The 13,957-nt window shown below is 39.5% G+C and overlaps 1 protein-coding gene across 2 annotated transcripts in view; it reads left to right on the forward strand.

Annotated features, from left to right (window-relative positions):
- PRRG1 (proline rich and Gla domain 1) overlaps positions 1-13,957 on the forward strand; it is a 142,868-nt gene that overhangs the window by 19,657 nt on the left and 109,254 nt on the right. The window lies entirely within an intron of this gene.

A 13,957-nucleotide genomic window follows, 5' to 3' on the forward strand; every position in this document is an offset into this window, starting at 1 on the left:
TCTTTTAATAAAAGAAGCAACCCTGGGGAATTTGCATAACCAGGGCCCAGAGGCCCTGGACATAGCTGGGAGTATAGAACCACATGTGGTGAGACTAAAAATGTATCTCTAAACCTTAGGACTCATTTGAGGGGTGCTAATGTGAGTGGAAAGCATACTCCCTGGGTTCTGGATGAGAGAACCTAGATCCCCCCTGAGCCCACCCTAGAGAACCTAGAGTGGGTTCTGGAGACTTTGTGTGGAGGATTGGGCTGAGGCACCTGGATGAAAAACAAAGCACACATTTCATATCAGTTCTCAACTCTCAGCATTTCTCCCTCTCCAACTTCTCTAGGATACAACCCCTTCCCTCTACTCACAAAGCTACCACTTTAGCTATCCTCATTACCTCTTGTCTGGAGTATTGTAACAGCCTTCTAATTGGCCTTCTTGCCTCCAGTTCCTCATCCCTCTAGTCCATCCAGGCTGCTGCCAGTCATTTTCTTTACAGGAAGATTAGACCACAGGATACCTTTATTCTGTCAACTCTGGTGACTTCCTTTTGTCTCCTCTGTTTAGTTCTCAAAGCCTTTCAACCACCTGCCCCAATCTAGCTTTCCAGCCTCATTGGTCATTATTTCTCAGGTGTTGAGAGACTGGTCTTCTCTGTGCCTCACATAGGACACCCTTGTGTTCCTTGCCTCAACCCCCTGCTTTGGTATTGCCCATCTTGAATTCCAGGATTGTCCTTCCTCCTCACCTCTACCTCGCCAGGGTTCTTTTTTTCCTTTAAGGTACAGAGCAAACACCATTTTCCAAATGAAGCTTTTCCTCAGTCCCCAAACTGTTAGTGCCTTCCTTCTAAATTGCCTTATAATTTAATTTGCTAGATCAGGGTGGGGAGCCTTTGGCCTGGAGACTACATGTAGCCTTCTAGGTCCTCAAATATGGACCTTCGACTGAGTCCGAGTTTTTTTTTTTTTAAGAAGTCAGGGTTAAGTAACTTGCTTAAGATTACATGGCCAATTATTTTTGTGTGGGTGCCAAGTATCTGAGGCCAGAACTGATCCCAGGTCTCCCGATGCTGGGGCCAGCACTCTTTAAGTCCAAGTTTTATAGAACAAATGCTTTTATTAAGGGAATTTGTTCATGAAGTGTGAGTTCACTCAAAAGACTGCACCCAAGGACCTAGAAGGCCACAGGTTTCCCACCCCTGAGATAGATGGTGAAGTGAATAGAGGCTGGGTTTGGATCTAGGAAAACCTGAGTTCAAATCTAGCCTCCGACAGTTACTAACTTTATAATCCTGGGCAAGTCACTTGACCTGTGTATACCTCAGTTTCCCCAGATGTAAAATGGGGATGATAATAATAGCATGTCTCTCCCAGGATTGTTATGAGGATTAAATGTGAAATTTGTAAAAACTTTTGCTTTTTTTCCTGGCACATAATAGGCAGTTAATAAATGTTTGTTTTTCTTTCTTCCTACTTTGTATTTACTCATTTTGTCTCCTCCTTAAGAAAGTGGGAATCATTTTATTCTTCATATACTTTATTCACCAGGGTCAGCACATAGTTGACACTTCAATGCTTTTTTGCGTGATTGATTGATATGTGTAAAAAAGATCCAGGATACATGTCAGAACTAGGGAGCAGTGCCTTAGAAGAGTTGATTTATAAAGGAGCTATGGGGCACAAAACACCAACTGATAGCAGAGCACCTAGTAGGGCTGGAGAGTAAGTGATGCTGCTGGTAAAGGGCAACAGTGTGGGACTGAATGCACGTGCAGGGAGGGAGGAGAACCAGGGAGGGACTGCAGAGAAATAAGAGTAAAAATAATAGTGAAATAGGAGAGAATCTTCATGGAGAATCCAGTCATCAGTTTATTCATCTTTTTTTTTTTTTTTTTGGAGCGGGAAAGGCAAGACAAATGGGGTTAAGTGACTTGCCCAAGGTCACACACCTAGTTAAGTGTAAAGTGTCTGAGGCTGGATTTGAACTCAGGTTCTCCTGACTCCAGGACCGGTGCTCTATTCTCTGTACCACTTTGCAAGGGCTTCATTCAGGGCTAGTATTACAGGTTGTCCCAGAAATCTTAGGTCAGTTTTAAGCATCAGTAATTTCAGGCGTATAACCCCTTGTGGTTGTTCAGTCATGTCCAGTTCCTCCTGACTCTGTGGACCACAGCAGGATCATCCTGGCCATGGGGTTTTCTTGGCAAAGATACTGAAGTGGTTTGCCATTTCCTTCTCCAGTGGATTAACGCACACAGATTTGCCCAGTCACAGAGCTAGTAAGCATCTAAAGCGAAATTTGAACTCGCTTCTTTCTGACTCTAGGCCCAGCGCTCTCCTTGACTGAACCACTTCACTACCTCAAGCTCATGACCCCTACAAGCTACAGAAGATTTTGAAAAATAAATTATTTCAGTTTTTAAAACATAAATATACTTCTTGTTAAAAATAACTACTGCCTTATGTCATACATTGCTCTAGGCAGTTTTTGAACTTGGTGAAGACTTTCATCAGTTCAGTGATTGAAGGGCTTGCATTTGTAATCCTAGCCTTAAGATAACCAAATAAAAAGTTAAACTTTCAAACGATTTTTTAAAAGTCTGTAACATTTGTACTTCTGAAGTTTTTAAAGCTTAAAACTGTACTAAGACTTTTGTGATACGCTATATATGTTATGAGAACTCAATAGGCAATACTGTACACCATGAGGACCAGTTAGGTACTTGGGGAGAGGGTGAACTAATGGGGGATGATGGTTTTAATCTCCAGGGCTTGGATGTGAGTTCTTTTTTGTGTGTTTTACTGTGTAAATAAAACTATTCTAGGTTTTGAAAGCTTGTAAACTTAAGGGCCAAAAGGGAAGCTAGTGGTTCTCCTTGGCAGAGTGCCAGATACTGAATTTCCCAGCTTTCATTTGAGTGGGGGCAGAGAGCCAGACAAGTGAAAGGTTCCCAAAGTATACTTTGTGTCAGGAGGGAGACCGACACAGTTGTTAGATTTGAAGGATTAACCTGCCAGAGGGAGAGGAGATGGACCCTATTTGTTATGCTGGAGCCAGGATTTTGCATTTTTTACTTAATCCAACCCTCATTTCAATTAACATGAATAATCAAAGTTAGCTGAAAATAAAGTATTAATAAGACCAGTCTTTGGGTAAAGTAGATTGGGTACAGCCACTGTCTTCCATTTGTATAACTTAGAAGAGCTTTAATTTATTGACCAGTTCTTACAAATGGAAACTAGAACCTCAATGCCACATTTTCCTATAGGAAAGAACCCATTATGTACATGACAAAAGGTAGGTTTAGGATTATAATGATACCTGACCTGTTTTTTTCATATTAATGATTCCTCTGGTTTGTTTGGAGAATTTCTTTCTTTCTTTATCTTTTTTTATTAATGGCACAATTGGATGAAGCAAGAGGTGCCAGGAAACATTTTTCAAATTGCTTCTGACACTCACATCATGGCTCTCAACTACTCTGTGGGATGTAAAATAGATATTTGTGGAGCCAGAGATGATGGATTAGGGAGACTCAGTTTGGCCCTCTGGTACCATACCAATTTTCCATAATCATGTGCTAACTGACAGACCTTGTCAGTCCCAGATAATAAATAGGTCATCCACTTTTTAAAAATAGTTTTTGCAAAGGGGTATTTACTTTGAAAATATAACAAGCACAGAAATAGAAACATTTTCACTTAACACAGGGAAACGGAGGGAGCTTTGGTCTCTGAGGAGAGTTAGACTCAGATTTAGTGTAGTTTTTACACAACATTGACCCCTACTCAAATTCACCTCCAAATGGCAGCTTGTCCTATGGATGGATGATTCTGCATCTCTAACACTCCTGGACTGGGTGGTGCAGGTCTCTTGGGACTTACAATCTAGTTCCTAGAAAATTCTGACATGAACTCTGACTCCCAAACCTCTGGTGACTTGCTCTCCCAGTTTATAGAAGCTTACAAGGTCATAGCCATTTCCAAACTGTTTCACTTAAAACAGAAAAGGGAAAAAATGCAAAGAATGCAGGCTTGTTGGGTTCACAGCTTGCTTTGGCTTCCAATGGGGAGGATCTTTCAGTGTTGTCTTTTTCTCTTCTGAACAGCAAATGAACAGGACAAAGGATCACTATGTATGGAAGTAATATAGGACCATGGGCTTTAGGACTTGGGTTCTGTGACCTCAGTGGGGAAATAAAAGCCTGAGCCCTCTTTCCCCATGAAGGACTTAATTAGTCTTTTCCTCCTTACTTGAACAGAGCCAAATAGGAGTAAGGGCCACCATTTTTTCTTTCTGCTTCAAAACATGCTTAATAAGGCATAATTTTACATGCATTTCTATTTTTACTCTTTATCATAAGACAGGTGGGACAGGGGAGACAATCAACAACTTTCCATTTATGTAAAAGGAGGTGTTTTTTTTTTTATATTATAGTTTTGTTCAAGCTCTCAGTTTGAAGAGTTGGACAGGACTGAACAACAATTCAGTACTGGTGGTCTCATCATCTTGAGTTTGCTTCATATATTCAGTTTGGCCAAATTTTCAGATTCTCAGCTCTAAAATTCTTGATTCCATTCTGAACTATGAAGCCTGAGAAGACAGCCTAATTGGAGGTGATATCTTCCTCCTTGGGCTAGATGGGTCATCACAGGGGCTCCAGTGGGATCCTGGTTCTTGAGATCTCTCCCAATACTCCTTTCCTGACACCGATTGTGTGGGGAAAATAGAGATCCAGAGGATGCAATCCTGGGCACACTGCTTTGTCTCCCAAGTCTCATGCTTATATTTCTGCTACAAAAATGTATTTCACTGTTTCGTACCATAATAGCCTTGAGTTTTGTCTTTTCTTGCCAGCACCCATGTGTGGGAAAGTTTAAAAGAAATTTTAATCATCACCAAACAGTATTTTGTGAACTGGACTTGTTTCTACGTAATGTTGACAGAAATTCCAAGTGCCTCTTTGCTACATTTAGGAGAGTTAACACTAAATTTACAAAGGACATTGAAAAGGAAGACACTGTTTGGGATCCCTAGTGAGTGGAATCCTTCTTTTAATAAGATAGAAAAACAGAATCTTTTTGGCAAATTCAGTTCTCTGACTGTGTTTCAAAACCAACTCTGTTGTTGTCCCTGATAGCTAACATTTATATAGTACTTAAATGCTAAGCACTTTATAATTATTATTTCATTTGACCTCCACAACAACCCTGGGAGGAAGGTGTTATTATTATTATTCCTATTTGGTAGATGAGATTACTGAGGTAAACAGAGGTTAAGTGACTTGCCCAGGATCACAAAGCTAGTAAATATCTGAGAACTCGGATCTTCCAGACTCCAGGCCTGGCACTGTATCCACTTGCATTACTTAGGTGCCCAGTAAGCCAACATTTAACCAGTGCTCTAAGGTTTGCAAAGAACTTAACAAATATTATTTCAGTGGTTCCTCACAACAACCCTAGAAGGTGGACACTATGAGGAAACTGAGGTTAAGTGACTATCCAGGGTCTTGCCAGTAACTGTTTGAAGCTGGATCTGGACTCTTGTTTTCCTTACTCCAGGTCCAGCATTCTCTCCTCTGGTTCAGCTAGCTGCCTCTGTCTAGAGACAGAGAGCTGCCTGCAGTAGCCCTTTTTGGTTACTTTGTGCTGACCACTTCAGAGCTATAGCTATAGACTTTACTGTCTCCTATCCCTGAAAATTGATTTAACCATAAGCAGCAATAGAAAGTGTTTGAAATCCTAGCTCTAATACTGTTTCCAGTCCTGAGAAAGCAGGTAGCTTGGGCATAAAACCTCTTGCTAGGGATACCCTTGAGTTGTGTGCCTAGCTCCTTGGTGGGATGGTTTGTGGGTATCTTGACAAGGGCAAATAACACCCACTGACTACAGATTGTGGTGGCTTCTTGTGCAGGAGGCAAGAAGTGCTTCATGAGGAACTGAGCTGTCCTTCTGGGGTAGCGTTTGTACCACAGCTAGAAGTAGTCATGAGCAGAAACCCAGACTACTTTTTCCCACATCTGGCCTTGGTAGAGAAGCAGGCAGAGTTTCAGCAATTCAGCCCATACGGCTCCCTGACATGTCAGAGGCATGGATGATCTGGTTACTGTGCTCTTCACAGCTTACCTGTGGACACAGCCAATCATGCAATTGTTTAACCTGAAACAAAGAATTATTGCAATTGAAGAAACAAAGCATATCTTTTCCGCAATTGTTCCTATTTGAACCTTATTAACAATTGGAAGGCAAGTTCTTTAAGTCTCAAAGTAAAAGGTAGAAGAAAAGGGTCCTTTATACACAACAAAATTACTGAGGTGCAGTGGGAGACTAGAGTTCAAATTCATCCTCAGACATTTACTAGCAGTGTGAACCTAGCAAGTGACTTAATCTTATTTAATCTCTTTCAGCCTCAGTTTCCTCATTTGTAAAATGGGGATGATCATACCCCTCACAGGGTGGGGTAGGGATCAAATGAGAAAACATGTAAAATGCTTTGTAAACCTTAAAGCACTATATAAATGCTAGTTATTATGATTGTATTTTGTAAATATTTGTTCAGTGAAATAGCATATAATCTCATAACAACTGGAATGGTGTCACAAAATACCTGTAGTGAATAGAATGTTTTTAATGACATAGATCCTCATATGTTTTAGATATCCATGTAGGAGGGTGTGAAATCAGGAAACATTCTTTCATTGACAAGTAATGTGTTGAAGGCCCTGAACCACTAAAGTGTTTCCATTTGTCTTGTTTGTACAATAAAATCTTTCGGTGAATCTGGATTTAAAAAAAAATAGTGGGGCTATTTTAAACTGAATTCTTTTTAATGAGGTTGTAAGTAGTACTTATAGAGCATTAGAACCTGATTGGACCTTAGGAATCAAGTCACCCATTTTATTGATGAAGGAACTAAAAGTAAGAGTCATGGAGCTAGGATTTGAATTCAGACCTTCTGACTCCAAGCCCAGTCCTACACTAATAAGTTAACTGAATGTGAATCATTGACATTTCCTATTATTGTATAAGACGTTTCAGATTAGGCAGCTAGGCAGATAGAGTACTCAGCCTAGAGTCAGAAAGACCAGAGTTCATATGGGTCCTCAGACAGTTCCTAGCTGTGTGACCCTGGAGAAGTCACTTAATCTCTGCTTGTTTTCTCACCTGTAAAATGGGGATAATAATGGCACCTACTTCAAAGGATTGTTATGAGTATCAACTGAGATATTATTTGTAAAATACTTAACATAGTACCTGACATATGGTAGCATATAAATACTTCTTCCTTTCTCTTCCCTTTATCTTAAAATGAGGTTAAAGAAAAAAAAATTGTCCAGTAAGCAAATTGATCAGGAAAAGTACAGATATAGATAAGTCATTATGTAGAAGGTACTTAATAAATTCCAAGTGTTTTTGAAGAATATTCAGCAATTTAATATTATCCATGATAGACTGAATAGTGCAGCAGGAATAACAATGTTGGAAAAGGCTTGGACAAATATAATTTCTTACTTCTGCCTACCTACTTTGTGTAAGGACTATGGGGAGCAGTGAACTATGTAATTAAATACAGTCCATCTTCATCACTCTTACTTTCAAAGGTAGCCAAATTAAATCAGACTGTTTACATGAAAAACTCCAAAATTTGTACACTTATTATTAAAGATTTAGGAGCCCAGATCTATGCTGAGCTGTGATTGCAAACAATGACAAGTAAAATGTTGTATTGTACTATTTATTATTACCATAAATATAACAGAGACTAAAATTAATCAAAATATACTTTGCTAAACTCTGTGATTTTAAAATTATTCTCTCCCTCCATCTCCTTCTACCTCCAACTAGTTACTCACAATTCTGACTGGTTTGTAGTGCAAGCTATGGCATTAGAATGAATTACAGGTCCCATTCCAGTTGCTATGTGCTTATGAATGGTAATGAGATGCAAATAGCATGTTGGCATACCACTAAAATGAGAGATTTGGCATTGCCTTACCGAGTTACTAGGTATTTTGAATTGAAACTTGAGATCCATCCAGGTTTATTTAGCTTTCTGATGCAAAAAATTTTCACTAGCCCCAGGATAGTTGTTGTATATGGTTAATATCCCTTGATTGATAATTATATAACAAAAACTTCTATAAATTAAGTGACACTTTAAAAGGAATATTTTGTTAACCATGACATCTGTGAGATGTAGATAGAGAGCTGGCCTTAGAGATAAGAAGGCCTAGATTCTGGCCTCAGACACTTAACGCAAAAAACTAGCCCTGTGACCTTCGGCAAGTCACTTGACCCCAATTGCCCTACATTCCCCCCTCCAAAAAGCAAAAAAAAAAAAGTAGTCCAGGATTCAAGTTCTGCCCCAGACTCATTAATGTCATGACCTAGAGGGCAAGTCCCTCCCTCAGCCTCTCAGTATGCCCTTATTATGTTAGCAATGTGCTGCTGGTCTGCACCAGTGGACAGTTTTCCTGCTGGAAGTTCCTTATATCAGTGAAATTGTACTTTAAAACAACAACAAACAACTTAAACTAAAATAGCCACTATGTCCTTTAGTTAGTTAGTTTGTTTGTTTTGGGGCAACTTGGATTAAGTGACTTGCCCAGGGTCACAGATCTAGGAAGTGGCTAAGGTCTGAACTCAGATCCTCTCTCTCCAGGGCTGGTGCTTTTGACAGTGCGCCATCTAGCTGCCTCTAGTAGTAGGTTTTTTATTTTATTTTTTTAATTTTTATTTTCAGTTCCAAATGATCTCCCTGTCCATCCCTTCCCCACCCGTTGAGAAGTCAAGAAATAAAAATATTCATTCAGATGAAGTCATATAAAATATTTTCATATTAGCCATGAGCAGTTGTGTACATATAAAGAAAAAAGGGCATGAATGTATGTTATGTTTCAGGAATAGGCTAAAAAAATATATTTGCTTATTTATTATACTGAGTCATATTGCATGTTTCATTGTTATGGGGGAAAAAAAGTTCACAATGGTTGCTAGGTAGACCTAGATGCTGGGCCTGGAATCAGGAAGACTCATTTTCAGGAGTTTAAATCTGCATTTAGATATTTATTATCTGTGTGACTCTGGGCAGGTCACTTAACTTCTGTTTTTCTTCATTTCTTTATGAAATAGCAATTGTAATAGAATCTACCTCCCAGGGTTGTTGTGAGAATCAGATGTGATATTTGTGAAACTCTCTGCAGACCTCTAAAGCACTGTAAAAATGCTAGTTATTTTTGTTATTACTATATTCATAAAACCTTTGCAGTAATTCTGTGCCTCTCTTTCCATCCTTCCTACTCCAGCCTGTTCTGCCATCCTCCACACACTTGGGGAACCTTTATTTTATTGCAGTCCTAGCTTTATTACTGACCAGCTGTGTGACCTTGACTGTAGTAGACTGAGAGTGCTGGGCCTGGAGTCTGAAGGCACTATAAACGTGGATAATAATAGAATTTACCTCCCAGGTTTGTAGCAAGGATTAAAGGAGACAATAAGGTGAGAATAAAATAAGGTAATATTTGTTAAGTCCAGTGCCTGTGACATAATAGGTGCTTAATAAATATTTATTTCCTTCTTTAATTTCTCTAACTCAAGATAAGGGAGTTGAATTTGATAATCTCTTAGGTTCCTTCCAGGTCTATTTTTTGAATGATTCTATAGTAGAAGAAAAATGGTGCTTGGTTTTTTTTGGGGGGGAGTAGAGGGCAGTGTTATGTGGACACTGTCCATTGACTTTTGTTTGGGAGAGGAATTACTACCCATTGACTCAATATCAGAGTCTGAAAGGTGGAGAAATGCTCTTTCTTAGAATAAGTATAATTGGGAAAGAAGAGGGGCTTGCTGTGTGGGGGAAGACTTTTTAAGATAGATACCACCTTGAATTGAATTTCTTGTGTCTTAGGAAAGATTTAGACGAATTCATACAAAGAAACAATTGTTTTCTGTTAGTGTCACTAGGAACTGATCAAGTCCTTGTGGAGGTTAGAGTGCCTCTTATTCCAAACACTTAACCTTAAAATTCTGGTATAAATCATAGTTCATTACTATCATTATTTGTGGGTGATCCCTGTGACAGCAGCATTTCTAGAACAAGCTGCATGCATGTAATGTGACTGTTCCCTGGTAGTTTACATAAACATAAGGAAGGAGATGATGAGGTAGTTTTTTTTTTTAACTGAATCCCACTTATTTCCAGTGCTCCTTAAGCCAGGAGCTTCAAAACGGGATGATATGATCTCTTTGTCTCTTGCCCAGTTTTGTTGTGTTTACCTTGCAGTTTTTGGTGATTGGCAGTAAATTGGTGCTGCCCCTTTAAGCCAGGAATCCCATTCCTGGATACCAAAGAACTCAAAGAACAGCTTTTAGTTTGGAGGACGGGAGAAGAAAGTATTTCTTGTCATCTAGAAATGGCAGTGAATCTGGGGCACTGGATTGGCATTCAGAAGTTCAGTTTCAAGTTTCTTCCCTCTGCCACATGTTCATTGTCACCTTTGGAAGGTTATTTTAGACTCTCATCATTAAAATTAAGAGGTTGGGCCAGATGGTTAGGAAAGTCTCCTTTAGCTCTTTTTTTTTTTTTTAGCAATCGTAACTTGCTCAAGGTTACACGGCCAGTTATTTCTGGGTGTGGTGCTGAGTGTCTGAGCCTGGGATTCGATCTCCAGGTCGTCCCAACACTGGAGCTGGTACTCTTACTCGATGAGCCACCTGGACGCCCCTAAGCAATTGGGGTTAAGTAACTTGCTCAAGGTTACACGGCCAGGTGTTTCTGGGTGGGTGCTAAGTGTCTGAGCCCGGGATTCGATCTCCAGGTCTTCTCAACACTGGACCTGGTGCTCTTACTTGCTGTGCTACCTGGCCGCCCCTTCCTTTAGCTCTTAATCTATGATCCAAAGTGTATTTATTGTCACTTACGCACTCAGCTTCAGTGGCTCCCTATTGCCTCCAGGTGACAATTAACTCTTTTGTCTAGTGTAGTTTTTGTTTGTGATTTCTTGAACTATAGCTCTGGTAAACCAGGCTTTCATAAAGCCCTTTGGGATTCAAATGGAGCTACTTGACCATGCCTTTAAACCCAAAGATTCTCACTGATTGACCAACTATAGGTCTCAGCCCAAGCCTCTTTTGGTCCAGGTTTGGGTTTTGATTGATCTGAGGGAGTGTAAATTAGAAGTTGTTTCTGTTCTGGCCAGAAGCTCTGGGGATCTTCCCCTCCCAGACCGATTCTTTTGGGAAGTCAAACTAGGCCATCTTTTGCCTCAGCTTTTACTTAGAGGTTAATCTCTGAATGGGTGTTTCCTGAGACCTGGGAAAGACCCAAGCTTAAAAAGACCAAGGTCTCCCACTTCATCCTGGGCCATCACTAGTTGTCCTGACCTATGTCTTGCCACTGAACTCTGATGACTCTAGAAGAAAGAGTGAGGCTGACTTTGCACAGCCATGCCTCACTTAAATCCAATTCAGTAGCAAGTCAAAACATCTTCAGGAATGAAGGACAAAAACCAACGACAACAATCACCCCAACACATACTCTTTGAGACACTGACCTCCTGCCTGTTCTATGAACAAAACATTTTCTACTGTGCAGCTGTTGGTTTGGGGCATTCTCTCTGCCTGTCCCCATTGCTTGACATGCTTTTTCTTCTCTGCTCTGACTACTGATCTCCTTGCCTTCCTTTTAGTCCTAACTAAAACCCTGTCTCCTATAATATATAGATTATATATATAATGCATGCCTTCCCTAACTTCTCTTAACTCCAGTGCCTTCTCTCTGTTATTTCTGATTATCTTGTATATAGCTTGCTTTATATATATTTGTTAACATGTATGCTCCCTGAGGGCAGGGATTATCTTTTGCCTCTTTTTTGTATTTCCAGCACTTAGCAAAATGGCACATAATAGGTGCTTAATAAATGTTTATTGAAATAAAGGTGCTTTAAAATATTATCTCATGATCCTCACAACAAATCTGAAAAGGAGGTGCTATTATTATCCTCATTATACAGTTGAGTAAGCTGAAGCAGAGGGTAAGTGACTTGCCCAGGGTTATATAGCTAGTACACATCTAAGGCTGATTTTGAACTCAGATCTCCTTCATTCAGGCCCAATGCTCTATCCACTGTGCCACCTAGATTTTATCAGAAAGCATTCTTGGGTGTGGGGGGGACAGGGAACTTCCCTAATGTGTACCGGTAAGTTCGCCAGTGTTTTGGCCTGAAAAAGTTTAGGTAACAGTGGTATGTTCAGTAGCAGTAGACTTTCAGAAACTGAAATTGACAGGAGCTAACCACTTCTATAAATCTCCTTTCCATGAAAAGTGTGATTCTGATTACAGTTTCTGATTAAACCAAATGTTAGCCAGTGCATCTTCCAGGTGCCAGTATAAAGTTCTTATTACCGTGACTATGAGTAGAAATGGGCAGGTATGAAGGAGAATATCATTCCAGGAATTCTTGGTCCTAATAATTTTGAGATGTAAAGGGACAAGCTAGGTAGCACAGTGGGTAGAGAGCTGGATACGGAGTCAGAAAGACTCATCTTTTTGAGTTCAAATCTGGCCTCAGACAATAGCTGTGTAACCCTGAACAAGTGTCTTAACCCTATTTGCCTCAGTTGCCTCATCTGTAAATGAGCTGGAGAAGGAAATGGCAAACCACTCCAGTATCTTTCCCAAGAAAACCCCAAATGGGATCATGAAGAGTTGGACAATAGTGAACAACAAAATGTGTAAAATGATTGATACTATCAGAGTTTCATTTGCATCACTACATACAACCAGTGTCCCTGATTTCAGATTACTTGAGCTGTTTATTTACTTGAGCCTACAATGCACTAAAGCAATTATATTTGATTCTTAATGTTTCAGAAATGGTTTTGTTTTAAATTATTTAACATTAACTGTTAGTTCTTAAAAGTCATTGAATTCATTTTGTAAGAGAAACTTCAGTGACCTGTGTGTATTTTTTAACTGTAATTAAGAAATAAAGCTTTTATTAATGCTATCTGCTTGTCTGGCTCTTTGCTAAGGGGATACCAATCAAAGCTAGCCAGACAGTCCAGCCTTCAAGGGGCTTATATTCTTGTAAGGGAAGATAATAATTTTAAAAGGTCCCAGAAAGGGTGGGGGAATACCCTTAAGGGCCTTAGTGTGGAAATGAGTGACTAGATGAGGTAAAAATGTCAGTTGTAAGAACCTGAGGACCCCAGATCTGAGTCCAAAGTTCCCATGGAGAGGAATAGGAGTAGTGGTCAAAATAAAGAAAGTCTAGTGAGATGGATGAAAATCTTTAATTATAAATTTCTTCAGTTATCTTATTAACATAATAGCTAACTGTCCTATAACTTTATAATTGGCAGCATTTTATACACATTATCTCATTTGCTAGTTTGGGTGTCTGGCCCTATTCCTTGGTGGTAGAGCAAAGCTGAGGATAGGCACTTTGAGCTGCTCATGAAGGTCTGCCATCTTGGTTCCTTAGGTTTGTTTACAATATAACTGATAAACTGCTGGTAGAAATTTTACCTGTTAAATGTCTTCCTTGCTGTTCTCCTCTAGAAAACTAGAAATGTAGAGAGTAAAAGAGTAAGGTTTTACTTATCTTTCCTTGGTAAGCATGGGTTGAGCACGATTATTTGCATTTCTTGAATTACATTCACTCTAAGCCTTGTGGAACAATAGGTGGGAGTCTACATTAACCTATATAAAACAAATCCTTAGATTTGTTTACATAAACATAAACAATTTACATTATATACATACATACATACATACACAGGGAGTATAAGGAAGAGGGAAACTTGACTTCTTTGCAATTCTTTCTGCTTTTTAAATTAAGAACTGGGAACAGGAAAAAAAATATCCATTAAATAATTTAAGAGATGCTTTAGTTTTATATCATGGTTAATTAAAGACCAAGTAAGACTGAGATTGCTCTTCTGCTCTTCTCCCCAGTTCCTTTCCA

This window comes from Petaurus breviceps, unplaced genomic scaffold (genome assembly GCF_028583685.1).
Source record: "Petaurus breviceps papuanus isolate PSGF00001 unplaced genomic scaffold, PetGlider_PUasm1.0 90603, whole genome shotgun sequence".
Classification (NCBI taxonomy): Eukaryota; Metazoa; Chordata; class Mammalia; order Diprotodontia; family Petauridae; genus Petaurus; species Petaurus breviceps.